A 20,126-nucleotide genomic window follows, 5' to 3' on the forward strand; every position below is an offset into this window, starting at 1 on the left:
TAGACCTAAATGGATAACACGAGGTATTAAAACCTGTAGTAAACGTAAAAGGCAACTTCTATGGGCTTACAGGAAACGTCCTACAAACAATAATAAACAGGCCTTTACTACTTATGCTAAAAGATTGAAACGTATTATAGATTTGACTCAAAAATCTCAGAATAATTATTATATACAATCCTCTGTCAATAAGTCTAAAGCCATGTGGAAAATCATAAATAAAACTAAAACAAACTATCCAAAAGAGTATATAACAAATTTGAATATTAATGGTAAGATGTTGTCTAATCCTATAGATGTGGCAAATGTATTGAATAACTTTTTTATCGGCGACACAAAATCTACAAATATAAAATGTGATACCCCCTTTAACATAAAATACAATAATTTTCGTTATTTATGACTCCAATAATTCCACAGGATATAGATTATATTATAAAAGCATTAAAAAATACTAACAGTGCTGGATATGATGACATAGTTACTAGTGTAATTAAAGATGTGTCTCACATCATATCTCCGGTACTGTGCCATATTTTTAATTTGTGTTTGGAGTTTGGCATATTTCCTGACAAGTTGAAAATTACTATAATTAGGCCATTATTTAAGAAGGATGATAGAACGATTATGCATAACTATAGACCAATAGCTCTCGTACCTATATTTTCAAAAATATTAGAAAAAATAATTTATAATATATTATATAAATTCTTTGAACAAAATAAATTATTTGCTCCTGAACAACATGCTTTCAGAAAGAATAAATCCATTAATATAGCTCTTTATGAATTTCTTAATAAAGTAATATCGGGTATGGATCGTAGATTATCAAGTGTTGCAATATATTTAGATATACTAAGGCTTTTGATAATGTTGACCATAATATATTACTTTCAAAACTATATAATTATGGAATAAGAGGAATTGCTTTAAGCCTAATAAAGTCATATTTATCAGGTAGATCACAAATGACTTACATAAATAAAATACATATTAGTACAAAAACAGAAGAAACATATATATCAAATTCTAGAACGGTAATTAAAGGAGTACCACAAGGAAGCGTTTTAGGACCACTTTTATTCATTATATATATAAATGACATGCCCTTAACTACTAGACACCATATGACTTTATTTGCAGATGATAGCACTATTTTAATATCAGACAATGACATTGCTAATTTAAAGATTAAGATTATTAATTCTTTGACATTAATAAATAAATGGCTTGATTCTAATAAATTGAAAATAAATATCGAAAAAACCAAATTAATATATTTTAAACAGCGACTACATGATAATGAAATTAAATTTGACATTAGTTACAATGGAAAAACTATTGACGAAACGACTACAACAAAGTTTTTGGGACTATACATTGACAATAAAATTAATTGGAAAACTCATATTGAGCATACATGTAAAAAATTAAGTCAATATGCATATGCTTTGTATAAACTACGTAAAATTGTTAATATGGAAACAGTTTTATCGTCATATCATGCACATGTAGGTTCCTTATTGAGGTATGGCATACTGTTTTGGGGAAACTCTACTAATAAAGATATCGTTTTGAAATATCAAAAACGTTGCATACGGGCCATTTGTAATTTGCGAAGGCGGGACACATGCGTGCCACATTTTAAACAATTAAAATTATTGACAGTGCCTTGTTTGTATATTTATGAGTGTGCTAATTTTGTAAAAACAAATATTGATAAATTTAAATTTCGCACTAGAGCTCGGCATATTGACCAATTATGTGTAGTACCATCTAAAACAAAATTGATGAAGGACAGCATATTTTGTAAAGCTGTAATAATTTATAATAACTTACCAAAACATATACGAGGATTGACTGAGGTAAATGTTTTTAAAAAGAACCTTCATGATATATTAATAAATAAATGTTATTATAGCCTGGACGAATATATCAATGATAAAGATAAATAGTCATCATTTGTAAAAAATAATGTCTCATATAAATGTATTTTGTTTCACTGTATAATTTTAAATGTTATGTTTTGTATACTGTTAACTGTTCCATATATTGTACGCTTATATAGCAGGACACGGAGATACTATTTAACTCATGTAATACCTTAATTTAACCTATGATCCACAGTAAAGTCTTTGTATTTGTATTTGTATTTGTATTTTATCCTAATACTAACAATCGCTTTGCCTACCTTTAGATAGGTGTAGTGGCAAGACTCAATGGCAAACTAAGCCCGGAAGAGAAGCAGTTTATAAAGTTGAATTTATAAGCTTTTTATTCAGTTTATATTTACATCTATAAGTATTTATGAATAGTTGAAATCTTACAAGTGAATGTTAACTTAAACATACATAATTTTTAAGTCTAATTTAACATTCACTCTTAAGATTTCAACTATTAGACTACTTACTTTTTACTATTTTACTACTTATTACTAAATTAGACTTAAAAATTATGTATGTTTAAGTCTAATTTAAGAGTATGGATATACATAAGGAACATAGATACGTATGTAGGCCCCTAGAACAAAGGCCTGGGCCGGGTTCCCCTTTTTTTTTCAAACCCTGTTAGTCCATCACTGCATAGATCAAGAGTACCTAGTGCGTCACGACTCTGTTCTGTTCATTGCCCTTTGATCAACATGATATATTTTAATGATATTATTATCTTTTATTACTAGTTATTATTATATTATTTACAATAGATACTATACTTACACAACAAAACAATTTAATTTATATATAATAAATGTAACTATCATAATTTGTAGGTAGTAGGTACTTCTATTATGATAATTTATAGCTATCTAAAAATGATATTTTTCAAAAAGATAATTTGTAATTTTTCACCAACTGACTGAAATTGAAATCAGGAAAAACTGAAAAATTATCTGAAATAAACATAGATCATCCATCCATGTCTATTTAGAAAATTTTTAGTTAAAAAATGTTTAGTTTACAATACCAAAAAATAGGTATGGAAACCGCTCAGTATGTGTTAATAAAAACAAAAAAATTCATTTCATAGTTTTTTTTTTGAGAATTATATTATAATTCACTGATGGAACACTTCCTTGAAAAAATTATAATAATACATATATATATAAGTATATATACAAAAGAACGTATCAACTCTTTCCGAAACGTCTACTTTCAGTAGTTTCTAGCATTACCAATTTAATACGTCTCTATTTGCTATAGCTTACGAACGACAGGTCAGACAATAGGATCAATTCTGAGGCTCTATTCTCCAAACCTTTCACTAAAACGAATATTTTAATTTTGTAATTTTTGCATAAAATGTAAATAAAATACCATTTGGAACAAAATTTATGATAATTTTGATTAAAATTCATTAGAAATTTAGTTTATACTAGCAATCCGACCCGGCTTCGCACGAATAGACAGAATTTTTGAAAATCAATACATGTAATAAAAAAGTTTCAGCCAATCCAACTGATCGGTCATTTTATAGCATTTTATCTTTAGATTAATATCATTATTTTATTTATGAACCGACGGAAAGAAAATACACACTAAATAATAAGTGGAACAAACTGCAACGCATTAGTGAAAGCGCATAGGTTTAAAGAGTCATTATATATCAATCATTAACTGTCCACTGTTGAACATAGGCCTTCCCCACAAGGTTTAAAATATGACGTCACAAAATTGACCCCAATACTATACCGAACTACGTGACTCCCAACACGTAAGGGAGATCCGTCACAATGTTAATCTAACAATAAAATGTTTATTTATCGTTAATTTGTTCTTTACAAATATGAGTAGTGTAGTTGTGTACCGAGGACTGTTTATTGTCTAATATATTAGTTACCATAATATTATTTTAATGAAAATAACCCATTCTAACATCCTAGTTACTAAACCTGTGGGTAGGGGGGAAAGGGATTGTTAGTAATGGTGACTGAGAATCCCACTGCTAGCCATGGAATATACCCAACCAGGTCGACCTCCACGCGATTCCCCCTGGAAACTATCATGGTTAATTCCTGATGAATTCATCATGATGGGCTAATTGGCCTGTTTTCATTCTCATCTATCACCCTTCACTGGTGCTCCGCCAGCGTATCCCGTTAGCGCAGGCGGGGTTACCATACCATTTTCACCCATCGAAAAAAAACCTGTGGATAATTACCCTCGCGGGCATAGAACAACGCTTCTACAAGATAATCAAGCTGCGACTAACGTAATAAATATGAAAGTTTTAAAATTTGATTGTTACGGAGGGAAAGAAAATAAATATAAATAATTCATATCTTATCATCACACAGGTAGACTCGATCTCTTCCTATAAAATGAAGATTCTAACTCACAATTGCCGGAGGAAAAGGATTGTTAGTAACGCGGTCTAAAGCCCCATCACTAGCAACATACACTATCAAGTTGACCTCCGCGCGATTCCTCCTGGAAATCACGTGGTTAATTCCTGTGGAATTCGAGTTCCGAACCTCGACTATTGTAGTAGTAACCGAAAGCAAAAACAAGCAGTAATATCCAGGGTATCTACCATGAAATGAACTTCCGAATTTTAGAACTCAATTTCGTGTTTTCTTTCACACCAAAGTCGGCCCAGTAAATGTAACTTAACATTGCATTCACAAATCCTACCATAATAGTCCAAAGGAACGATAGTAACATTTTTAATATTTTTAATCGGTATGTTTTACGTAATTTTAACATCAGATTTTTAATTGTTCTACCCCGAAATTTCGGAAAAGATTTCATGGTAGGCCCTTTGTCTTATTTTTTTCTTATGCGAACACTAACCAAAATGATTCCATTTAAAAATGTAAACACAGGTATAGTTTCGTTTACTATTTGTCTAGGAGAGCTGGTGTATATGGTTTATTCACCTTGTCATCTATTGCGTCATATAAACCACTGACCATGTTATAAATATACAATAGGTTAAGTTCATCCAGATATAACACAGTCATAAAGCAATAAAAGCCATTATGCGTAAGCAAACCTAACTAATGATAAACTGAAATAAACCAATTGCAACATATTATATAATTAACACAAAAAACCTATAAAAATATTAGTCTAAATTTTATATTATGTTATAAGAAGGACGCATTTGATTTTTTGTTTATAATAGAAAAAGTAAAAAAAAATACCTAACCGATTATAAAAATTGTTTCACTTATAGAAACTACATAGCTTTCTGCAGGTAAAAAAAAATGTTTAAGACTCCTTGTTAACTGATTCTTGGAACTCAGTTTCTCTAATTTACAAGAGTCTTAATTTTTTTTTCCCTGTTATTAAGAAAATTTTGAAAATGAGAAGGTATGGTAACAGGATGCACTTATACGTCAACATATAACTATAGTAACCTTAATATTTGTAATTTTTTGACAAACTCATTATACAAATTTAGTATTCTCTTAATATTATAATGATGTTTTATAACATGAACAGTTATTCAATCAACTATATAATACGAGTACTATTCAAATTACTTGTATTTTGTTCCACAAATTTTTATTCAAAATATAAAAATACATTTTAATAAAAATCATGAAACAAAGTACAAATATTTTAAATAAAATAATGTAGTCAATATAAGGAAGTTCCATCACGAAGTCACAATATTCACAGTGAATTATAAAAATATGGAAACTTAAGGTAAAACAAGTACTTTATTAATCCTGTAAAAAAGGATTAACCAAAATTTCCACAAGAATAAAAAAATGCTGTGTTTATGTTTGTGAAACCGCAGAAAATGGCTAGGTTTATATAAAACCCTTCCATTTTTTTTAATATCAACAAAAAATTAAATTATATTGCAATGTAATTAATAGATAATTAAATATTCTTGACTTGAATAAGATAAAACACATACAAATTACGAAAAAGCTAATTTAACATGCCTAATTAAGTAGACACAACAGCGACTTAATTTAATACAGATAACCTCTAATTTTATGATAGAGATAACACTTGGCGTTATCTTTGTTATGTCTCTTGCATCCGATAGTCTGTACATATTGGACGCACGTACGCGAAACACTTAACGAATAGATACTAACCTATTATCTCTGTAGATAGGCCTCTGTATAAACAGAGTACAGAGACTACATGACATTTCACTGGTGATGATAATGATTATAGATATAAGAAGAAATATCTGACACGTAACGTAATTTATTAAATTTAAATATATTTTTTTTATTTTTGATAATTCAAAATAGTAATCACACGGACGTCGGTACTTCGCAAGTTTTAGGCACTCTACTGAAATCTCCATTGAAAACAGTTCAAATAATGAGGTCGATTTTTAAATTTATTCTAAAATTAAAACATGGTGTCACAGCGATATCTTTATTCAAAGGAGGAATATGAACTTAATTTCTAGTAGATTTAAATCAGAACTATTAAAAATTTAATTTGCAATGGCCTTTAAAACATTCACTTTGCACAACTGTCATATTAAAATATATATATTTATATGTGTATGTATATGTAGTATATATTATTTGTTATAATAAGTAGTTTAATACATAATATACATTTGATGTTTTCGTGCATTATAGGTTTTTGTATATGTTGCACGTAAAAATGATTAATTCATTCTTGTGCCACCTACCCACTTCTATATGTTCTCCTTTAACCAAAAGTATGTTTATGTACATATTTTAAACTGTACTTCATGCTACTGTATTTCACTTAAATTGTTTATATGTCATTGTTTATTTTTATGTTCGTGGTACAATAAAGAATTAAATAAATAAATAAAATATTTGATAAAATAGAGAAATGGTACATCAAATCGACACCAATCTATATCTAAAACAAAGTAATCTAATAATTTGTAAGACAATCCCTTGAGGGTATTGTGTAACAAATACGAAAGATATAAAGGGAATAATCAAACATACGAGTAGGTACCAGTATATTTATTTATATTTTATTATCTTTAAATCACGAATAACATAAATCAGACCAATTTATAAATATGTAGGTCAGTAACATAATGCACCTAAATACATGGTCATTGAACCTAATATTCATCATCATTGTATATTTAACATTAGATAATATTCACTTCTATTAAATAGTAGTACTTAATAACACTATTTACTTATCTAATTATGTAGTTGTATTACTTAGTAATCTGATTCTTGAAATAATTGCTACTAGTGAAGCCACTAAACATTTATCTAATACTAGCAACATGGCCGGGCTCCACGCAGATGTCAATTTGTATGTTTTTTTTTTTTTTGTATATGAATGCGAATGTAATGGTAACTCCACTTGCGCTAACGGTATACGCTGGTAAGGTACTAGTGAGGAATGATAGGTGAGAATAAAAAGGCAGATCAGTTAGCTCGCCATAATGAATGCACCTGGACATCGTCACGATGGTTTGGAAACCATCGTGCCGATGTCCAGGTGAGTTCGTGAAGGTTGTATTTTACAGATAAAATAGTTTTTAGAAAAAATAAATTAATATTATTCCACTAATTTGTTATTCGACTTGCAAAAAAAAAACATATTTCGATGTATTATAAGTTATTGTTTACAATCTAAGTTACAAGTATACCATCTACATATACCATAACTATTACGTATTTTTTGCTTGTATATTTTTTTGTGAATACTGTAGGTAGATACATATTTTTGTATATAAATAGAACAATATACCAAAAACATGTCTGACATTGAAGTATTAATAGAATTCTTTAGTAACATTTTCATGTTTTAACATAGTAAATTTTACTAACTATTAACTAATTACTCCTTCCCATCCAAAGGTTGCTTGAAAGAAATCGCTTTCAGCGATAAAGCCGGCCATTGTTTTCTCACTGTGATCATTTCTTGTAATTACTTATATCTATAATAAGTTTACTATTATAATTTTCTGGAGGAAATAATAAAGAGTACCTATCTTTGTATCTAACTAACTCGGCAAATGTTGTATTACAACCTACCGCCACCTACTAGATTCGTTATTTCTTATTGGGATAAAAACTATCCTGTGTTTCAAGTTAAATCAAATAAATACACAACTTTTAAGATTTTATTAAATTTGCTTGAATAATGTTAAAAATCAATGCAAAAAAACATCTTGTACTGGATTTACAACCGACTCCAAAAAGGAAATTCTCAGTTCAGTTTTATTTATTTTTTACGTTTGTTAACTTGTAACTCCGTCAGTTAAAAACCGTTTTCAAAAATTCTTTTCTTATCTGAAATAATCACAAATTGGTTCCATAGATATTTTATCAAAATCGGTTCAGTGGTTTGGTTTTAAAATCAAATTATCTGGTTTTGTCACAATTAAAGTAAGTTTCTTTTTTGTGAAACACAAGTTTAATTATTTTAAGTTATTATAATTTTAAATTATCAGAACTATTTACATTAAAAGCCTGAGGTATAACGTCATAAGAAATAAACAATAAAAAAATGCATGTAAACATATTTTAATATTTAACTTTAAACCGCATTCAAGCGATCATCTTATGTCAACAATGGAGGTCAAACGTAATTGAGTTTCTACATAAAAATAATAGTGTACCTATGATTTCAAGATCTACAATCAGTATTTATTCTAAGAATTTGTCGTGAGACCTAATTAAGGACTATAAAGTTATCTTGGCGTATATATTTATTTTAAAATTTATTGCTATAATTTCCATATATAATGTAAACATTTTTCTCTAGATCAGATATAATAACGTTAAGATAGAATCGTTTATATGAGAACAACAAAGCATATAATTGAAATTGATTCATTATCATAATTCATAATAATAGTTGAAGCAATTTTCCCAATAAAATACCAACACAATTATTCTGCAAACATCGATTACCTGCAATTTGAGATCGATACTCAACAGTGATGGGTCGTCCCACCCTACATTAGCTTGTACAAGGGCACCATTTACAAATTTTATAATCATCATCATCATCATCATATAAGCTGTTAACAGCCCACTGCTGAACATAGGCCTCTCCATAGTGGAGGTTTTGCCATAGCTGTCACGCTTGGCAGGCGGCTTGGCAACCGCAGTTCGGCTTTGGTGATGTTTTAAAAGGGTCGCTGCTGCTCATCTTTCAAACATTAAATTCCATTATTCATCTGTTACGACACCCACGGGAAAGGAAGGATTGACCCATATGTCGGGACCACACGGCGAATTTTATAAGGTCTCATTTCAAATTTTTTGTAATATTTTATTATTTCACAAAATAATGTTAATTAATGTTAAAGATAATTAAATTTTTTTATATGTAACTTAGAATTACAAACAAGCCGACGGCCCACCTGATGGGAAGTGGTAACCGTCGCCTATAGACATGAGCAGTACCATGGACATATAAGAGTATACTATTTCGCCCATGATACCCCCCATGCGTTGCCATTCCTGAGGACTCAGGACTCAAATTTCATTTCTTTCGTATAAATACGAGTATGTTTATCTTATGATAGCTAATGTTGAAGGTCACAAATGAGATTAAAATTTACTTATATTAACATATTCAGGATACACCTGTGTGATATTGATTTTTTTTACGTAAACAAAGTTAAAGGCCTTTCTTTATTAACAAATTGCAGATCTTTTTGTGTCAAGTACGTGACAGACATATATACGTTTTTAGCTTTTGTTTGTTACGAGAGATCATGAGTAAACGTGCTCCTGATGACTGTAATTGTATGAGAGATATCATGGAAAATTGTTAAGGTATGTTTATAAGTGACAGTTACCATTTTATGACATCTCATAAAATGGTAGCTGTCATTTATAAACATTTTATACAGGGCATGAGATTATTTGCAATTTTTTTTATGGACGAATAAATTGGATTGAAAAGAAAGATATTGGAAGAAACAGGACTGTGCAGCATCCTATACTCAAATATCTATGCAATGAAAGAACACTAATAAATAAAGAAACAAAAAACAAGAAAACAGTAAAGAAGAAGTCAAGTAGATAAGAAGAAGTAAATAAATAAGTCAATTCACTAGAAATTGTATTGTTGATGATTTCCTATATGTACTGCATGGTTATCTAACTGACGAGATATTTTTTTTATACAACTTAGAATGGCATACAAGCTGACGGCCCACCTGATGTAAAGTGGTAACCGTCGCCTATAGACATGAGCAGTACCATGGACATAACAGAGTATACTGTTTCGCCCATGATACCCCCCATGCGTTGCCATTCCTGAGGACTCAGGTGTTATTCCTCTGTACCCAGTACATTCACACCATATCCCACCCTTCAAACCGAAACACAGCCATGCAAACACAACTGCTTCACGGTTGAAACACGAATGGGGCAGAGGTATCCAAGCAATCGACTTTTGTACAAAGTCTCCCTCCCTCCCTCCCTCCCTCAAAAAATCCCATTAATATTATAAATGGAAAAGTTTGTAACAATGGATGGATGGAGGGATGTTTGATACTCTTTCATGTAAAAACTTTTGAACGGATTTCAATGAAATTTGGTGTATGGGTAGGTTATATGGTATTCCAACTTCACACATTATACAATTACTGATTCATACGAGTAAAGCCGCGGGACACAGGTGGTAAATAATAAATGCTTTTGAATATAAAATTAGGCAGTGCATCCAGTGTACTAAATTAAGCAGAATTTATACCTATAGTACTATACCCAACTAAGAGAGACACTTAATTAGTTTTTTAACTAAATACATCGTTGCACAGAGAACAGACCTAGACAGACATACAATCAAACATTACTCATATATACAAATGTTTAAATTGTACAAGATACAAAACCCGCGGCCATTGAAAGATAAGACGAGAAGATTATTGGGGTTGCCCAATCGAAAGCCGAACGCTCTCTTATTTCACTAGGAATCTTAGGCTGTCTATCTTACCTACTCTATGTCTCCTAACTTACACTCTACCTACAAATATATATGACTCGATGTGCCCAATAGAGCAGGCATCTCGCCACTCGTAGCGAGGACGGGATGTCTGAACAAATGCACCTAAAACTATAAAAAAAGAAGCAAAAGGTATGTTACTACACCACCAATATCGTGAGTGGAGAATGGATTGTTAATAATGAAGATTAGTAGTTCTATTGCTAGCAGTACACCCTGTCAGGTCGACCGCTACGTGGTTCCCCTTGGAAACCATCGTGAACAATTCTTGTTGAATTCGTCACGATGAGCTAACTGACCTGCTTCATCCTCACCTATCATCTTTCACTGGTGCCTCGCCGTTGTATACCGATAGCGCGGGTGGGGTTACCATTCCAATATCACTCATAAAAAAAAACAAACACACTTTAACATTTATAATATTCGTATTAGTAAAGATTAGTATAGGTATCCGTCTTAGATATTTCAAAATTGGAAATCTTTTAATTACTATATTTTTGTATCAATAATTCCCTTTATGAAAATAGACTACTAAGATATTATGTATTATTTATTTATGTATCAATGTTTTATGTATGTGAGGTATTTTATAAAATTAGGGTATGATGAGGCTGACATATCCTTGTAGGATAAAATCCTCTAAAAAAAAAGATAAAAAAAATTTGACTCTGTGAATTTTATTAATAGGTACGTAATAACCGAATAAATAGTTATAAGTTAATACATATAACAATAGATGCAACAGCGGCGTGACTTATATGTACGTATGTATTACATAAAACCTGCATCTATATTTTCCTTGCATGACAGAATCCGAAATAAAGATATCCGCAAAAGAACCAAAGTGAACGACATATCCCGAAGGATAAACAAGCTGAACTGGCAATGGGCTGGTCACATAACTCAAAGAAGCGACAGCCGATGGGCAAGTAGAATCCTTGAGTGACGAACCCGTACGGGCAAACGCAATGTAGAGCAACCTCCTACCAGACGGAGTGACGACATCAAATTCATTGCAAAAAAATCAGTGGATGCAGGTGGCTCAGGACCGTTCCTTATGGTGGTCTATGGGAGAGGCCTATATTCAGTAGTGGACGGATAATAATTAATATGTTGATGACGATGATGTAAAATTCCAAGACTTTACATAACGGATGTCATTATAACCTGGTAATTAAATACATCCGTTACTTATTCACATATACATTCTGGTTTAACCATTTACACATATATGTTTACGTCAATCGCAATAGTCAATAAAGAAACAATTAAGACACCAATCACAGTGCGGTGCTAATTAGAATTACACTTACGACATCTTTTACTTCTTACAATCGATACGTAAAATATCTTTATTTAATACGATTTAGCGATCCAGCCCAACTTCCCACGGATAGACCTCTTCCAGTCATACACTCTTGACAGAGTGGTCGTGGTTTTCATGATTATAGTGGATTGTCGATGAAGCTCTTTTTCGCGATTAAGGTCCTCGCAATGTGTCTCCATCTATTCCGCTTATAGCCGAGCGAAAGTATTCCACAGTATGGAAATATATATGTGTAATATAGTGTAAAGCGATAAATCTGTTAATTGTAATTCTTAATGATATTTTCTCGACGACGTCGCGGCTAAAAATTAGTATTATAAATGTCATATTTATTAGCATTGATCAACACCTAATACTTGCATGCGCAATGTCTACGAAAAATTCCATTTGTCTTGTTTTACCGCAAATGTATTCGTCTAACGTCTACTTATTTACAATTATGTAATGTTAAATAAACTGGATTGTTGAATAAATAAGATCTTACCTAAAATCTATATCTATCTTGTACCTAGAAAATTGTAACTGAATTATGTTTATAACACGGGGCACATTTAAGAAGAATTATATTAAAAGTCTTTAACCCTTAAAAGCCTGATTTTTTAATCAAATTAAAAAATATATAAGTATATCCTTTACTGTGTCCACTAATGGGGAAAAATAGTAAAAAAATCAAAATGATATTTTTATATATTTATTTTGAAAAAAAAATATTTGGTTTCATTTTTGATACTTTAGGCATTACGGTATTTAAAATATTTAAATTTATTTAACAATGAAACAATGCAAACCCCGGTATCAAATTTGAAACTTCAAGCATTTAAGGGTTAAAAGAGCAATAGAAGCCAAAACAGTATTCGGAATTTTGTCCGTCCGTCTGTTTATCTGTCGATCTGTATATTTGTCCCGGTATTACGCTAGAACTACTACACTAAAATAGATGCGGTTTCCTCAGTTGTGTCTAACTTGAAATCTAGTATATGTTTTATCTTGATTGGAGTGGTTAATTTATTTTCTTTTCCTATTTCTAAAATCTACACGTCCTAAGTAGCGGACACAACGTATTGGAAATCTATTTAAGAGAATAAGAAGCCAAAACCATATTCGGAATTTTGTCGATCTGTCTTTCAATATTTAAATAAAATCAAATATTCGTCATCATATTAGCCTTTAACTGTCCACTTCTGAACATAAACCTCCTCTTGGAGGGTTTTGCCAGTAGTTGTCATACTTGGCAAGCGTATTGGCAACCGCAATTAAGTTTTAGAGATGTTTTAAGAGGGACGTTGCTGCCCATCCCTCGCCCTCCCTTACTCATCTCTTACGACGCCCATGGGATAGGAAGGGGTGTTCTATTCTATGCCGGGACCACATATCCAATATTACATTGTAAACAATTATATAAACATACTAATACACAAAAAATATATACAAATGAATTGAGAATCTCCGTTTTCCACTTTTTTTATACTCTTTTTTTTTATACAACTTAGAATGACAAACAAGCTGACAGCCCACCTGATGTAAAGTAGTAACCGTCGCCTATAGACATGAGTAGTACCACGGACATAACAGAGTATACTTTTTCGCCCACGATACCCCCCATGCGTTGCCATTCCTGAGGACTCGGGTGTTATTCCTCTGTACCCAGTAAATTTACGCCATATCCCACCCTTCAAACCGAAACACAGCTATGCAAACACAACTGCTTCACGGTTGAAACACGAATGGGACAGAAGTACCCAAGCAATCGACTTTTGTACAAAGTCTCCCTCTGGTATACTACGAAAGTGGTAAACAAAAAACCGTCTGATGGTAAACTGTTACTCTAGACTTTGGTCGCCAACAACACTAGGGTTGTCACACCTAGTGGCAAACAACCGAAATAAACTTAAGGTTTAGATTAAGTCTATGAACGAAATGTGCCTTTCACGAAATTATCAGGAAAATATTTTATACAACTTAGTAACAACAAACTGAGGGCCTACCCAATGGAATGTGGTAAACGTCAACTATACACATAAACTCCACCAAGGGCTTAACAGTTACTGTAAAACAAAATATGATTCGATTGAGTGCAGTTATGTATAATAGCTAGTTAAGACTATTGATACATAGAACATTCATTTGTTTTACAAACTGTGGAACGCAACGAATACGTATGTAATCTAAAAACGTTACAACTTTTACGTTTATTCGACTGCGTCAAATCTAAATCTATTTTATTATCAATCGGATTTGCTTCCGTGACAATTGTTGTTGTTTTATTGTCAATATTGCATCGTAATCAGGGTAGAAACAGACGGAAATCGTATTAAGTCCCAAAGTAGGTTATACCTATATCTACCCGTTATTGAACAACTGATCGAAAATTCAAAACAAAGATTATATAGACAGTTACTTGATCACGTGAATCGTTCTTAATTGATACACGCTCAAATGAGAATATTTTAATTATACAATTATAAACAGACAAGAACTCTCGACTATCTAGCCAGCTCGTCTATTAAAAAAAATATACTATTAGGGAGGTACACACATTCAAACGGACCAATCAAAATACATTAAACGATCACGTTATATAAATTATATCTATTATCTGACCCCAACGAAACCACGCATTAGTTTGTTAAATGTTATTTACATTCATTAACGACTGATCTGACCTGCGCATGGGCATCGTATATAGTGATATCGCTGTGACAATTTCTTCATATCGCATTCAGCGCTCTCAGTGTACGGACGTGTCAGTTCTGTGATCTGTGAAACAAAATGTATACTAATCCGTTTGAAAGGAAGCACTCGTCGCTAAGACAAACATTGGATCGGATTATAGTGGAGACGAGGCAGAGCATCAAGAAGAAAATCAACCTGACGAAGAACAAAACTAGCGGTAGCACGTCTTCCATGTCTTCGACCTCAAGTTTTGAGTTCAAGATGAAATACAACCAGAAAAGATGAAGTTTTTAACAGCAATCAGGATACCATTCATAGGAATTGATTGTTCCACTCTCGGAAAAGGTTAGTTGTGATTTGTGTATTATTTTATTTTTAATTTAGAGAAACATAATACGTTAAGAATAGGAAGGCACGAGGTGGCCATGTGGGTGACAGTTATTCTGTAATGTTCATAGACTAATTCATATTACCATTTTCGACGGTTACCATTTTCTATTAGTTAACTAAAAATATAAAAGAAATATTTTTAATAATATTGTAAATGAGAAAGTAAGTTTGATTATGTGTTCGTTTATTATATCTTGGTGCCTTAACGGCTCAAACAATCATCATGAAATTTGAATGGAGAAATGGAAGGCTACTTTTTATCCGGGTCAATTATTATATCCAACTAACATGATGAAGTCGAAGTCAAAATAATAAAACTAGTACGTAAGCTGTTATAGAAAATACTGTTTAATTCAACAATTCGAAATGCTCACCGTTCCAACCAAAATTTTTTGTCCAATATCCAATTTGTACTTACTATTATTACATACGATTGAGGTTGTAATTGTTACAAGTTTATCAAAAATATCATTTTTATTGAATACATTTGAGACTGTTTTCATATCATCTAGCTTATTATTTAGTTATCGCAAATAATCATATAATTTTATTTAAAATCCGTTGATTAGTATCTAAATAGTCACCTTCACGAATGCGATAACAAATTTATAAGTTTTCATTATTATTTGATGCCAATAAGTAGGTACCTATAATGATAAGTTACAAGGGCTTCAACACTGTATCTATATGAAATATATTCAATCAAAAGATACAACATAAATGATCTAAAACAAAATTGAAATACTATTTATATTTTGTTTTGAATTCTTCTATTTCTAAATTTAAAATCTCCTGAATAGAACTAAGTAAGTGATTATCTCTGTGACTCGACTATATCCTATGAAAAGTCTGAGCTGAATATAAATAAATAAATTCATACTTAGATAACTTATATTTCTATAAATAAATATATTTTCGACTGATTTGGAATTTAAGACACTTAGAACCATCATATATTACTGTTACAACTTCAAAAAAAAAGCTCATAAATTTTTATTCACAAAAGTGATAATGATCACAATGGATTCTCTATAAAATATGTCTATAGCATTTTTACTTCTTTGATGTTTAAAGACGGCTATCGTACTTTAACACTACTTTATAAGAACCCTAAAAAAGGAGGATAAGACGTTAGAAAATTTTACTGAAGTAGTTTTTACACATGATCGCTCGGATAAAAAGTAGCTTATCGTCTCGTCTCCATTTCAAATAACACGTGTAGGTATATTATATTACGTGGCGTTTGGTTGGGCTATATAATGAGACTCTTAGAATAATGTAAAATTGTTTAATTTTATTTGCAATTCAGACTTCGTTAATCATGCAATATAAATCCTTTTAATATACCGTTAATAATAAAGTCAACAAAATCCTTGTATCAATTTTTATAATGAACAAATAACTCAATATTAATAAGTTTGTTGTTGAAGTATCATTCAATTCATCTTCTTGAAATTGTACCTTCTGTATTTGGGTTAAAAAGATCGTTTCGAATCTAAGTATATAGAAAATAAATATTTTATACATATATATATATATATATATATATATATATATATATATAAATCATCAGGCGAACCGTATGCTGAATGTACGTCTGAGATAAATATAAAAGTAGCCTTATTAGAATAAATTTCATTAAAAGGCAGAACTCCTTGTAACATTCTGCAAAAAATTCAGAAAAAAATTAAATGAGTTCTTAAAATTTCATCTGTGCATTGATCAAACAGTCTATTACATTATACATATATAACAATATAAATATTTTGTTGACAAAATATATACTTTTTAAAACACTGGCATTTGATGTACAAATTTCAAACAGACATTATGATCTATTTACAAATAAAATGCATGTCTCTATACAAACCGACCGACCTTAGACGCGTCGGAATTAGGAAGGAACTAGGAACTGTCAAGTCAAAACCCGTTTCTATCTTATTTGACCGAATAAACAAGGCCCAAGTAACTATAAATATCTCACCAAACAAGTTTATCATCGAAAATAATGTTACAATGTTTTGTCCACAGATCGAGTGTTATTAATTAATCGGCAGTGACGTCAAACGAACCGGTATTGGAGCACACTGCGGCATTAGGAAATTAAAAACATAATCAAATACACATTTTGTTGGACCTCTAATGATTTGTTTCATTTGTTGACCTAAAATATTACAATGTTTACAGTCAATACTTACTTATACAAGTCACGATAATTAAGTACACATAATCTATTTTTTATATACTTAACACTATTACTTAGCTAACAATCTTGGCAAGTCTTATTTTTTAATTAGTCATTTAAAAATAACTTTATTATTTATATTTTTATTTATAAAAATTTACAATCATTATACCTAATTTATTCCCTAATTATACCAAATATATAAAAAAACAGATTACAAACAAGTTACAACTGGATTTTAAGTATACATTATACTAGAGTAAATCCAATTATTACAAAAAAGGAATAAACTTGAATAAAAACCATATAAATAAAGGAATAGTGTAGAATTGTCGAAGATAATACAGCGTAACATACACGCAAATATTAACTACATTCTAATTAAGAAAATTTCTTTTAAAGTTTGTTGCAAATTACCAAACGTAAAACATCTCATTGACTCGACGGAATATTTTTCTTAGTCCTATAAAAATATATCGAATAAGAGAAGGGAATTATGCTTGATTGAAAAAAATATTCAAGATACATATTTTTCTGATTGAACTAAAAATATTTTGATATCATATTATAAACGCAATTTAATATGTCATACAGATTTTATTACATAGAAAAATAGAGAAATGTATGTCATGTCTATAAGTCAACGGGATATTTAGTATGTTAGTATTTCTTTATATATTTATTATATATTACATTTATTAATTATTATATATTAATATTTTAGGATTGTAGTATTAGTAAAATACTAATAATTAAAAAGAATATGTTTGAAACTCAATTACAGTTACACTTAAACAACTTAATTTAAATTAAATTCGATATCCAGATGATAAAACACGAATTAAATCATATCTTAAATTAATACATAGAATTATCGTAATTCTTACAAATAATGGAAGAGTAACATTTAATAATTGTATTCATAGAGTTATTTTACTCTCTCTCTCTCTCTCTCTCTCTCTCTCTCTCTCTCTCTCTTTCTCTCTCTCTCTAAACATTAACTTTTACATCTTGTATATTTGTCAAGAATCTTACAAATAATCTCTGCAACAATGTATAGCTATTACAGTTCCGTTTTAATCTCCTTAACCCCAAAAAGCGACCAAGAGACTAAAATATTAGGATGATCAAATAAATAGTTGCAGAAATAAAAAGTAGTAAAGATATCAGATAAATAATAAATTACTTCACAAACAAACGCAAATAACCATGTAGGTTATTGAAGTAAATTATGTCACAATAACGATAATATTATGCCGATGTAATATAATTTGTTTCAATAATAATCCTACTTTTATGTTGAGAAAAAAATTGTAAGATCCTATTCAAAGTATTTGATGTTCTTTTGTGTTCCTTTATACTAAGTTACCAATACTCATGAATGAAAATTAACCGATATATCTGTTGCTAAGCGTAAAATTCGAGAACCGCTAAACAAAATTCGTTTTTTTTTTTTGTTTAATAATCATTAAAATTCGAGAAAGGTACTTATGAAGAGATGAAGCACGGAAAACCTCTTATTGTTTCTACTTGTAGCTGCCATTTTAAATATTTCAATACCTTTTGAGGGTACGACGACTGTTGGGTCTACATGTTTTTAATAAATAATGACTTTAAATTAATTTAATAAAATAAAACCTTTCTAATCAGTACAGATAGAGATTAATTAAAAACTTCCTTTATTTTTAACTAATTTAACCATATAACTGCCCTTTTCGGGTTTACCCAACAAAAGATGTCCTACCAATAACCTCTGTATCGAAATTATCTGATACAGAACCTGTGTTTGTATATTTTTTTTTTTACCATTTTATCAACTGTCTATTACATTTACATAATAATAAGAGAGAATATTGATCAAAAGTTTTTGATAAGTGCTTTAATACTACTAGTCATAGCTAGTTACAAATATTTACAAATTAAGTACAATATCACATTGCCGATTTAAATAGATCGCTGAGAGCTTGGCAACTGCTTTAAAACCAAGCTGTCAAAAGGTTTAATAACATTTGAAACTTCTGCAAGATAAACATGTAAGTCTCTTCGCCAAACGATAGCCTTAACTGGTCGTTATTTTATACCTTATTATTATTCATTAAACGTGAGAAATTTAAAAAGTTTCGATTATATGAATATTACTACCATACAGAATTAGTCTCAAAAAGTAATTTGCATATTTTATTTTTATCAAAATGTGAAAATATTTTTTCAACCTCTCGTATAAATTGATCTCGTAACCGCATGACTTGCAGGAAAATTACTAAAATTCCTTTTATATACAAAATTTGTTCCTTGGTAAAAATTGTTCAGTTTTATGAATACAGTAATAGTAGGGCATCGACTTGATACTTCTTTTACAACTAACTCTGTGTAATCTAATTTAGTCAAAGTAAAAAGATATTTAAATCGTGTATACCTTGTTCATACAAAGTGAAATTGGAGTTGTTTTAAGAGAGTAAGTACTAATGAAACTCAAATATCGAGTTAGTATGGGATGGGAGACTCAAAAGTTCTTGTCATTTTTCGACATTTTTCTTTATCTATTCATTTTTTTTTTTTTATAAAAAATATTCAGTTTCACTGACAGAACTACGTATTTAAAAGGGCATTGATACTTTGATATTGTATAATGTAAATAAAAAAGGGGACATTTTACAGCATG

The 20,126-nt window shown here is 30.4% G+C and overlaps 1 long non-coding RNA gene across 1 annotated transcript; it reads left to right on the forward strand.

Annotated features, from left to right (window-relative positions):
* Nucleotides 1-14,020: 14,020 nt before the first annotated feature.
* On the forward strand, nt 14,021-17,422 carry LOC113515542 (uncharacterized). Its single transcript, XR_003402211.3, has 2 exons — nt 14,021-15,234; nt 17,311-17,422. It is a non-coding gene; the product is annotated as an uncharacterized LOC113515542 (long non-coding RNA).
* The last annotated feature ends 2,704 nt before the right edge of the window (nt 17,423-20,126 follow it).

The sequence above is a fragment of the Galleria mellonella genome, unplaced genomic scaffold, assembly GCF_026898425.1.
Source record: "Galleria mellonella isolate WM207_F2 unplaced genomic scaffold, CSIRO_AGI_GalMel_v1 utg1260, whole genome shotgun sequence".
NCBI lineage: Eukaryota > Metazoa > Arthropoda > Insecta > Lepidoptera > Pyralidae > Galleria > Galleria mellonella.